Source organism: Amia ocellicauda, chromosome 22 (genome assembly GCF_036373705.1).
Source record: "Amia ocellicauda isolate fAmiCal2 chromosome 22, fAmiCal2.hap1, whole genome shotgun sequence".
Classification (NCBI taxonomy): Eukaryota; Metazoa; Chordata; class Actinopteri; order Amiiformes; family Amiidae; genus Amia; species Amia ocellicauda.
Genome location: NC_089871.1, coordinates 20,279,822 through 20,292,139, shown reverse-complemented (window position 1 = coordinate 20,292,139; position 12,318 = coordinate 20,279,822).

Here is a 12,318-nt window from a genome sequence, read left to right as displayed (position 1 = left end):
TAGGTGATGAGTTTTCATGTGTATTTGCAAGTATACATTACAAGTCATCAAACTCTTGAAACCAAGTCAGTTCTGACCTGAAACAAAATGAAATGTTTGTAAAATTGCATTTGTAAGCATATGTAATGCAGTTAAGCACATCTAACTTTACAGAATAAGGATATTGCAAAACCATCCAAAACAAGCTTCTCTCAGCTTGATATGCTCCCACACTATACAACAGGGCATTATCTATCATAGGTGTAGAGTTTACAAGTGTATTTGCAAGTAAACATTACAATTCATCAAACTCTTGAAATCAAGTCTGTTCTGACCTGAAACAACATGAAATGTTGTAAAATTGCATTTGAAAGCATATGTATTGCAGTTAAGCACATCAAACTTTACAGAATAAAGATATTGCAAAACCATCCAAATCAAGCATCTCTCAGCTTGATATGCTCCCACACTATACTTAAGGGCATTCTCTATCATAGGTGATGAGTTTTCATGTGTATTTGCAAGTAAACATTACAATTCATCAAACTCTTGAAACCAAGTCAGTTCTGACCTGAAACAAAATGAAATGTTGTAAAATTGCATTTTTAAGCATATGTATTGCAGTTAAGCACATCTAACTGTACAGAATAAGGATATTGCAAAACCATCCAAAACAAGCTTCTCTCAGCTTGATTTGCTCCCACACTATACAAAAGGGCATTATCTATCAGAGGAGAAGAGTTTACAAGTGTATTTGCAAGTATACATTACAATTCATCAAACTCTTGAAATCAAGTCAGTTCTGTCCTGAAACAACATGAAATGTTGTAAAATTGCATTTGTAAGCATATGTATTGCAGTTAAGCACATCTAACTTTACAGAATAAAGATATTGCAAAACCATCCAAATCAAGCATCTCTCAGCTTGATATGCTCCCACACTATACAAAAGGGCATTATCTATCAGAGGAGAAGAGTTTACAAGTGTATTTGCAAGTAAACATTACAATTCATCAAACTCTTGAAATCAAGTCTGTTCTGACCTGAAACAACATGAAATGTTGTAAAATTGCATTTGAAAGCATATGTATTGCAGTTAAGCACATCTAACTTTACAGAATAAAGACATTGCAAAACCATCCAAATCAAGCATCTCTCAGCTTGATATGCTCCCACACTATACTTAAGGGCATTCTCTATCATAGGTGTAGAGTTTACAAGTGTATTTGCAAGTATACATTACAATTCATCAAACTCTTGAAATCAAGTCTGTTCTGACCTGAAACAAAATGAAGTGTTGTAAAATTGCATTTGTAAGCATATGTATTGCAGTTAAGCACATCTAACTGTACAAAATAAGGATATTGCAAAACCATCCAAAACAAGCTTCTCTCAGCTTGATTTGCTCCCACACTATACAAAAGGGCATTATCTATCAGAGGAGAAGAGTTTACAAGTGTATTTGCAAGTATACATTACAATTCATCAAACTCTTGAAATCAAGTCAGTTCTGACCTGAAACAACATGAAATGTTGTAAAATTGCATTTGTAAGCATATGTATTGCAGTTAAGCACATCTAACTTTACAGAATAAAGATATTGCAAAACCATCCAAATCAAGCATCTCTCAGCTTGATATGCTCCCACACTATACAAAAGGGCATTATCTATCAGAGGAGAAGAGTTTACAAGTGTATTTGCAAGTAAACATTACAATTCAACAAACTCTTGAAATCAAGTCTGTTCTGACCTGAAACAACATGAAATGTTGTAAAATTGCATTTGTAAGCATATGTATTGCAGTTAAGCACATCTAACTTTACAGAATAAAGATATTGCAAAACCATCCAAATCAAGCATCTCTCAGCTTGATATGCTCCCACACTATACTTAAGGGCATTCTCTATCATAGGTGATGAGTTTTCATGTGTATTTGCAAGTATACATTACAAGTCATCAAACTCTTGAAACCAAGTCAGTTCTGACCTGAAACAAAATGAAATGTTGTAAAATTGCATTTGTAAGCATATGTATTGCAGTTAAGCACATCTAACTTTACAGAATATGGATATTGCAAAACCGTCCAAAACAAGCTTCTCTCAGCTTGATTTGCTCCCACACTATACAAAAGGGCATTATCTATCAGAGGAGAAGAGTTTACAAGTGTATTTGCAAGTATACATTACAATTCATCAAACTCTTGAAATCAAGTCAGTTCTGACCTAAAACAACATGAAATGTTGTAAAATTGCATTTGTAAGCATATGTATTGCAGTTAAGCACATCTAACTTTACAGAATAAGGAAATTGCAAAACCATCCAAAACAAGCATCTCTCAGCTTGATATGCTCCCACACTATACAAAAGGGCATTATCTATCAGAGGAGAAGAGTTTACAAGTGTATTTGCAAGTAAACATTACAATTCATCAAACTCTTGAAATCAAGTCTGTTCTGACCTGAAACAACATGAAATGTTGTAAAATTGCATTTGTAAGCATATTTATTGCAGTTAAGCATATCTAACTTTACAGAATAAAGATATTGCAAAACCATCCAAATCAAGCATCTCTCAGCTTGATATGCTCCCACACTATACTTAAGGGCATTCTCTATCATAGGTGATGAGTTTTCATGTGTATTTGCAAGTATACATTACAAGTCATCAAACTCTTGAAACCAAGTCAGTTCTGACCTGAAACAAAATGAAATGTTGTAAAATTGCATTTGTAAGCATATGTAATGCAGTTAAGCACATCTAACTTTACAGAATAAGGATATTGCAAAACCATCCAAAACAAGCTTCTCTCAGCTTGATTTGCTCCCACACTATACAAAAGGGCATTATCTATCAGAGGAGAAGAGTTTACAAGTGTATATGCAAGTAAACATTACAATTCATCAAACTCTTGAAATCAAGTCAGTTCTGACCTGAAACAACATGAAATGTTGTGAAATTACATTTGTAAGCATATGTATTGCAGTTGAGCACATCTAACTTTACAGAATAAAGATATTGCAAAACCATCCAAATCAAGCATCTCTCAGCTTGATATGCTCCCACACTATACTTAAGGGCATTCTCTATCATAGGTAATGAGTTTTCATGTGTATTTGCAAGGATACATTACAAGTCATCAAACTCTTGAAACCAAGTCAGTTCTGAACTGAAACAACATGAAATGTTGTAAAATTGGATTTGTAAGCATATGTATTGCAGTTAAGCACATCTAACTTTACAGAATAAGGATATTGCAAAACCATCCAAAACAAGCTTCTCTCAGCTTGATTTGCTCCCACACTATACAAAAGGGCATTATCTATCAGAGGAGAAGAGTTTACAAGTGTATTTGCAAGTAAACATTACAAGTCATCAAACTCTTGAAACCAAGTCAGTTCTGACCTGAAACAAAATTAAATGTTGTAAAATTGCATTTGTAAGCATATGTATTGCAGTTAAGCACATCTAACTTTACAGAATAAGGATATTGCAAAACCATCCAAAACAAGCTTCTCTCAGCTTGATTTGCTCCCACACTATACAAAAGGGCATTATCTATCAGAGGAGATGAGTTAACACGTGTATTTGCAAGTATACATTACAATTCATCAAACTCTTGAAATCAAGTCAGTTCTGACCTGAAACAACATGAAATGTTGTAAAATTGCATTTGTAAGCATATGTATTGCAGTTAAGCTCATCTAACTTTACAGAATAAGGATATTGCAAAACCATCCAAAACAAGCTTCTCTCAGCTTGATATGCTCCCACACTATACAACAGGGCATTATCTATCATAGGTGTAGAGTTTACAAGTGTATATGCAAGTAAACATTACAATTCATCAAACTCTTGAAATCAAGTCTGTTCTGACCTGAAACAACATGAAATGTTGTAAAATTGCATTTGAAAGCATATGTATTGCAGTTAAGCACATCTAACTTTACAGAATAAAGATATTGCAAAACCATCCAAATCAAGCATCCCTCAGCTTGAAATGCTCCCACACTATACTTAAGGGCATTCTCTATCATAGGTGATGAGTTTTCATGTGTATTTGCAAGTAAACATTACAATTCATCAAACTCTTGAAATCAAGTCTGTTCTGACCTGAAACAACATGAAATGTTGTAAAATTGCATTTGTAAGCATATGTATTGCAGTTAAGCACATCTAACTTTACAGAATAAAGATATTGCAAAACCATCCAAATCAAGCATCTCTCAGCTTGATATGCTCCCACACTATACTTAAGGGCATTCTCTATCATAGGTGATGAGTTTTCATGTGTATTTGCAAGTAAACATTACAATTCATCAAACTCTTGAAATCAAGTCTGTTCTAACCTGAAACAAAATGAAATGTTGTAAAATTGCATTTGTAAGCATATGTATTGCAGTTAAGCACATCTAACTTTACAGAATAAGGATATTGCAAAACCATCCAAAACAAGCTTCTCTCAGCTTGATTTGCTCCCACACTATACAAAAGGGCATTATCTATCAGAGGAGAAGAGTTTACAAGTGTATTTGCAAGTATACATTACAATTCATCAAACTCTTGAAATCAAGTCAGTTCTGACCTGAAACAACATGAAATGTTGTAAAATTGCATTTGTAAGCATATGTATTGCAGTTAAGCACATCTAACTTTACAGAGTAAAGATATTGCAAAACCATCCAAATCAAGCATCTCTCAGCTTGATATGCTCCCACACTATACAAAAGGGCATTATCTATCAGAGGAGAAGAGCTTACAAGTGTATTTGCAAGTAAACATTACAATTCATCAAACTCTTGAAATCAAGTCTGTTCTGACCTGAAACAACATGAAATGTTGTAAAATTGCATTTGAAAGCATATGTATTGCAGTTAAGCACATCTAACTTTACAGAATAAAGATATTGCAAAACCATCCAAATCAATCATCCCTCAGCTTGAAATGCTCCCACACTATACTTAAGGGCATTCTCTATCATAGGTTATGAGTTTTCATGTGTATTTGCAAGTAAACATTACAATTCATCAAAAATTTGAAATCAAGTCTGTTCTGACCTGAAACAACATGAAATGTTGTAAAATTGCATTTGTAAGCATATGTATTGCAGTTAAGCACATCTAACTTTACAGAATAAAGATATTGCAAAACCATCCAAATCAAGCATCTCTCAGCTTGATATGCTCCCACACTATACTTAAGGGCATTCTCTATCATAGGTGATGAGTTTTCATGTGTATTTGCAAGTAAACATTACAATTCATCAAACTCTTGAAATCAAGTCTGTTCTAACCTGAAACAAAATGAAATGTTGTAAAATTGCATTTGTAAGCATATGTATTGCAGTTAAGCACATCTAACTTTACAGAATAAGGATATTGCAAAACCATCCAAAACAAGCTTCTCTCAGCTTGATTTGCTCCCACACTATACAAAAGGGCATTATCTATCAGAGGAGAAGAGTTTTCATGTGTATTTGCAAGTAAACATTACAATTAATCAAACTCTTGAAATCAAGTCTGTTCAGACCTGAAACAAAATGAAATGTTGTAAAATTGCATTTGTAAGCATATGTATTGCAGTTAAGCACATCTAACTTTACAGAATAAGGATATTGCAAAACCATCCAAAACAAGCTTCTCTCAGCTTGATTTGCTCCCACACTATACAAAAGGGCATTATCTATCAGAGGAGAAGAGTTTACAAGTGTATTTGCAAGTAAACATTACAATTCATCAAACTCTTGAAATCAAGTCTGTTCTGACCTGAAACAACATGAAATGTTGTAAAATTGCATTTGTAAGCATATGTATTGCAGTTAAGCTCATCTAACTTTACAGAATAAAGATATTGCAAAACCATCCAAATCAAGCATCTCTCAGCTTGATATGCTCCCACACTATACTTAAGGGCATTCTCTATCATAGGTGATGAGTTTTCATGTGTATTTGCAAGTAAACATTACAATTCATCAAACTCTTGAAATCAAGTCTGTTCTGACCTGAAACAACATGAAATGTTGTAAAATTGCATTTGTAAGCATATGTATTGCAGTTAAGCTCATCTAACTTTACAGAATAAGGATATTGCAAAACCATCCAAAACAAGCTTCTCTCAGCTTGATATTTTCCCACACTATACAACAGGGCATTATCTATCATAGGTGTAGAGTTTACAAGTGTATATGCAAGTAAACATTACAATTCATCAAACTCTTGAAATCAAGTCTGTTCTGACCTGAAACAACATGAAATGTTGTAAAATTGCATTTGAAAGCATATGTATTGCAGTTAAGCACATCTAACTTTACAGAATAAAGATATTGCAAAACCATCCAAATCAAGCATCCCTCAGCTTGAAATGCTCCCACACTATACTTAAGGGCATTCTCTATCATAGGTGATGAGTTTTCATGTGTATTTGCAAGTAAACATTACAATTCATCAAACTCTTGAAATCAAGTCTGTTCTGACCTGAAACAACATGAAATGTTGTAAAATTGCATTTGTAAGCATATGTATTGCAGTTAAGCACATCTAACTTTACAGAATAAAGATATTGCAAAACCATCCAAATCAAGCATCTCTCAGCTTGATATGCTCCCACACTATACTTAAGGGCATTCTCTATCATAGGTGATGAGTTTTCATGTGTATTTGCAAGTAAACATTACAATTCATCAAACTCTTGAAATCAAGTCTGTTCTAACCTGAAACAAAATGAAATGTTGTAAAATTGCATTTGTAAGCATATGTATTGCAGTTAAGCACATCTAACTTTACAGAATAAGGATATTGCAAAACCATCCAAAACAAGCTTCTCTCAGCTTGATTTGCTCCCACACTATACAAAAGGGCATTATCTATCAGAGGAGAAGAGTTTACAAGTGTATTTGCAAGTATACATTACAATTCATCAAACTCTTGAAATCAAGTCAGTTCTGACCTGAAACAACATGAAATGTTGTAAAATTGCATTTGTAAGCATATGTATTGCAGTTAAGCACATCTAACTTTACAGAGTAAAGATATTGCAAAACCATCCAAATCAAGCATCTCTCAGCTTGATATGCTCCCACACTATACAAAAGGGCATTATCTATCAGAGGAGAAGAGCTTACAAGTGTATTTGCAAGTAAACATTACAATTCATCAAACTCTTGAAATCAAGTCTGTTCTGACCTGAAACAACATGAAATGTTGTAAAATTGCATTTGAAAGCATATGTATTGCAGTTAAGCACATCTAACTTTACAGAATAAAGATATTGCAAAACCATCCAAATCAAGCATCCCTCAACTTGAAATGCTCCCACACTATACTTAAGGGCATTCTCTATCATAGGTGATGAGTTTTCATGTGTATTTGCAAGTAAACATTACAATTCATCAAACTCTTGAAATCAAGTCTGTTCTGACCTGAAACAACATGAAATGTTGTAAAATTGCATTTGTAAGCATATGTATTGCAGTTAAGCACATCTAACTTTACAGAATAAAGATATTGCAAAACCATCCAAATCAAGCATCTCTCAGCTTGATATGCTCCCACACTATACTTAAGGGCATTCTCTATCATAGGTGATGAGTTTTCATGTGTATTTGCAAGTAAACATTACAATTCATCAAACTCTTGAAATCAAGTCTGTTCTGACCTGAAACAACATGAAATGTTGTAAAATTGCATTTGTAAGCATATGTATTGCAGTTAAGCTCATCTAACTTTACAGAATAAGGATATTGCAAAACCATCCAAAACAAGCTTCTCTCAGCTTGATATTTTCCCACACTATACAACAGGGCATTATCTATCATAGGTGTAGAGTTTACAAGTGTATATGCAAGTAAACATTACAATTCATCAAACTCTTGAAATCAAGTCTGTTCTGACCTGAAACAACATGAAATGTTGTAAAATTGCATTTGAAAGCATATGTATTGCAGTTAAGCACATCTAACTTTACAGAATAAAGATATTGCAAAACCATCCAAATCAAGCATCCCTCAGCTTGAAATGCTCCCACACTATACTTAAGGGCATTCTCTATCATAGGTGATGAGTTTTCATGTGTATTTGCAAGTAAACATTACAATTCATCAAACTCTTGAAATCAAGTCTGTTCTGACCTGAAACAACATGAAATGTTGTAAAATTGCATTTGTAAGCATATGTATTGCAGTTAAGCACATCTAACTTTACAGAATAAAGATATTGCAAAACCATCCAAATCAAGCATCTCTCAGCTTGATATGCTCCCACACTATACTTAAGGGCATTCTCTATCATAGGTGATGAGTTTTCATGTGTATTTGCAAGTAAACATTACAATTCATCAAACTCTTGAAATCAAGTCTGTTCTAACCTGAAACAAAATGAAATGTTGTAAAATTGCATTTGTAAGCATATGTATTGCAGTTAAGCACATCTAACTTTACAGAATAAGGATATTGCAAAACCATCCAAAACAAGCTTCTCTCAGCTTGATTTGCTCCCACACTATACAATAGGGCATTATCTATCAGAGGAGAAGAGTTTACAAGTGTATTTGCAAGTATACATTACAATTCATCAAACTCTTGAAATCAAGTCAGTTCTGACCTGAAACAACATGAAATGTTGTAAAATTGCATTTGTAAGCATATGTATTGCAGTTAAGCACATCTAACTTTACAGAGTAAAGATATTGCAAAACCATCCAAATCAAGCATCTCTCAGCTTGATATGCTCCCACACTATACAAAAGGGCATTATCTATCAGAGGAGAAGAGCTTACAAGTGTATTTGCAAGTAAACATTACAATTCATCAAACTCTTGAAATCAAGTCTGTTCTGACCTGAAACAACATGAAATGTTGTAAAATTGCATTTGAAAGCATATGTATTGCAGTTAAGCACATCTAACTTTACAGAATAAAGATATTGCAAAACCATCCAAATCAAGCATCCCTCAACTTGAAATGCTCCCACACTATACTTAAGGGCATTCTCTATCATAGGTGATGAGTTTTCATGTGTATTTGCAAGTAAACATTACAATTCATCAAACTCTTGAAATCAAGTCTGTTCTGACCTGAAACAACATGAAATGTTGTAAAATTGCATTTGTAAGCATATGTATTGCAGTTAAGCACATCTAACTTTACAGAATAAAGATATTGCAAAACCATCCAAATCAAGCATCTCTCAGCTTGATATGCTCCCACACTATACTTAAGGGCATTCTCTATCATAGGTGATGAGTTTTCATGTGTATTTGCAAGTAAACATTACAATTCATCAAACTCTTGAAATCAAGTCTGTTCTAACCTGAAACAAAATGAAATGTTGTAAAATTGCATTTGTAAGCATATGTATTGCAGTTAAGCACATCTAACTTTACAGAATAAGGATATTGCAAAACCATCCAAAACAAGCTTCTCTCAGCTTGATTTGCTCCCACACTATACAAAAGGGCATTATCTATCAGAGGAGAAGAGTTTACAAGTGTATTTGCAAGTATACATTACAACTCATCAAACTCTTGAAATCAAGTCAGTTCTGACCTGAAACAACATGAAATGTTGTAAAATTGCATTTGTAAGCATATGTATTGCAGTTAAGCACATCTAACTTTACAGAGTAAAGATATTGCAAAACCATCCAAATCAAGCATCTCTCAGCTTGATATGCTCCCACACTATACAAAAGGGCATTATCTATCAGAGGAGAAGAGCTTACAAGTGTATTTGCAAGTAAACATTACAATTCATCAAACTCTTGAAATCAAGTCTGTTCTGACCTGAAACAACATGAAATGTTGTAAAATTGCATTTGTAAGCATATGTATTGCAGTTAAGCACATCTAACTTTACAGAATAAAGATATTGCAAAACCATCCAAATCAAGCATCTCTCAGCTTGATATGCTCCCACACTATACTTAAGGGCATTCTCTATCATAGGTGATGAGTTTTCATGTGTATTTGCAAGTATACATTACAAGTCATCAAACTCTTGAAACCAAGTCAGTTCTGACCTGAAACAAAATGAAATGTTGTAAAATTGCATTTGTAAGCATATGTAATGCAGTTAAGCACATCTAACTTTACAGAATAAGGATGTTGCAAAACCATCCAAAACAAGCTTCTCTCAGCTTGATTTGCACCCACACTATACTTAAGGGCATTATCTATCAGAGGAGAAGAGTTTACAAGTGTATTTGCAAGTAAACATTACAATTCATCAAACTCTTGAAATCAAGTCTGTTCTGACCTGAAACAACATGAAATGTTGTAAAACTGCATTTGTAAGCATATGTATTGCAGTTAAGCACATCTAACTTTACAGAATAAAGATATTGCAAAGCCATCCAAATCAAGCATCTCTCAGCTTGATATGCTCCCACACTATACTTAAGGGCATTCTCTATCATAGGTGATGAGTTTTCATGTGTATTTGCAAGTATACATTACAAGTCATCAAACTCTTGAAACCAAGTCAGTTCTGACCTGAAACAAAATGAAATGTTGTAAAATTGCATTTGTAAGCATATGTATTGCAGTTAAGCACATCTAACTTTACAGAATAAGGATATTGCAAAACCATCCAAAACAAGCTTCTCTCAGCTTGATTTGCTCCCACACTATACAAAAGGGCATTATCTATCAGAGGAGATGAGTTTACAAGTGTATTTGCAAGTATACATTACAATTCATCAAACTCTTGAAATCAAGTCAGTTCTGACCTGAAACAACATGAAATGTTGTAAAATTGCATTTGTAAGCATATGTATTGCAGTTAAGCACATCTAACTTTACAGAATAAGGATATTGCAAAACCATCCAAAACAAGCTTCTCTCATCTTGATATGCTCCCACACTATACAACAGGGCATTATCTATCATAGGTGTAGAGTTTACAAGTGTATTTGCAAGTAAACATTACAATTCATCAAACTCTTGAAATCAAGTCTGTTCTGACCTGAAACAACATGAAATGTTGTAAAATTGCATTTGAAAGCATATGTATTGCAGTTAAGCACATCTAACATTACAGAATAAAGATATTGCAAAACCATCCAAATCAAGCATCCCTCAGCTTGATATGCTCCCACACTATACTTAAGGGCATTCTCTATCATAGGTGATGAGTTTTCATGTGTATTTGCAAGTAAACATTACAATTCATCAAACTCTTGAAATCAAGTCTGTTCTGACCTGAAACAACATGAAATGTTGTAAAATTGCATTTGTAAGCATATGTATTGCAGTTAAGCACATCTAACTTTACAGAATAAAGATATTGCAAAACCATCCAAATCAAGCATCTCTCAGCTTGATATGCTCCCACACTATACTTAAGGGCATTCTCTATCATAGGTGATGAGTTTTCATGTGTATTTGCAAGTAAACATTACAATACATCAAACTCTTGAAATCAAGTCTGTTCTGACCTGAAACAACATGAAATGTTGTAAAATTGCATTTGTAAGCATATGTATTGCAGTTAAGCACATCTAACTTTACAGAATAAAGATATTGCAAAACCATCCAAATCAAGCATCTCTCAGCTTGATATGCTCCCACACTATACTTAAGGGCATTCTCTATCATAGGTGATGAGTTTTCATGTGTATTTGCAAGTAAACATTACAATTCATCAAACTCTTGAAATCAAGTCTGTTCTAACCTGAAACAAAATGAAATGTTGTAAAATTGCATTTGTAAGCATATGTATTGCAGTTAAGCACATCTAACTTTACAGAATAAGGATATTGCAAAACCATCCAAAACAAGCTTCTCTCAGCTTGATTTGCTCCCACACTATACAAAAGGGCATTATCTATCAGAGGAGAAGAGCTTACAAGTGTATTTGCAAGTAAACATTACAATTCATCAAACTCTTGAAATCAAGTCTGTTCTGACCTGAAACAACATGAAATGTTGTAAAATTGCATTTGTAAGCATATGTATTGCAGTTAAGCACATCTAACTTTACAGAATAAAGATATTGCAAAACCATCCAAATCAAGCATCTCTCAGCTTGATATGCTCCCACACTATACTTAAGGGCATTCTCTATCATAGGTGATGAGTTTTCATGTGTATTTGCAAGTATACATTACAAGTCATCAAACTCTTGAAACCAAGTCAGTTCTGACCTGAAACAAAATGAAATGTTGTAAAATTGCATTTGTAAGCATATGTAATGCAGTTAAGCACATCTAACTTTACAGAATTAGGATGTTGCAAAACCATCCAAAACAAGCTTCTCTCAGCTTGATTTGCACCCACACTATACTTAAGGGCATTATCTATCAGAGGAGAAGAGTTTACAAGTGTATTTGCAAGTAAACATTACAATT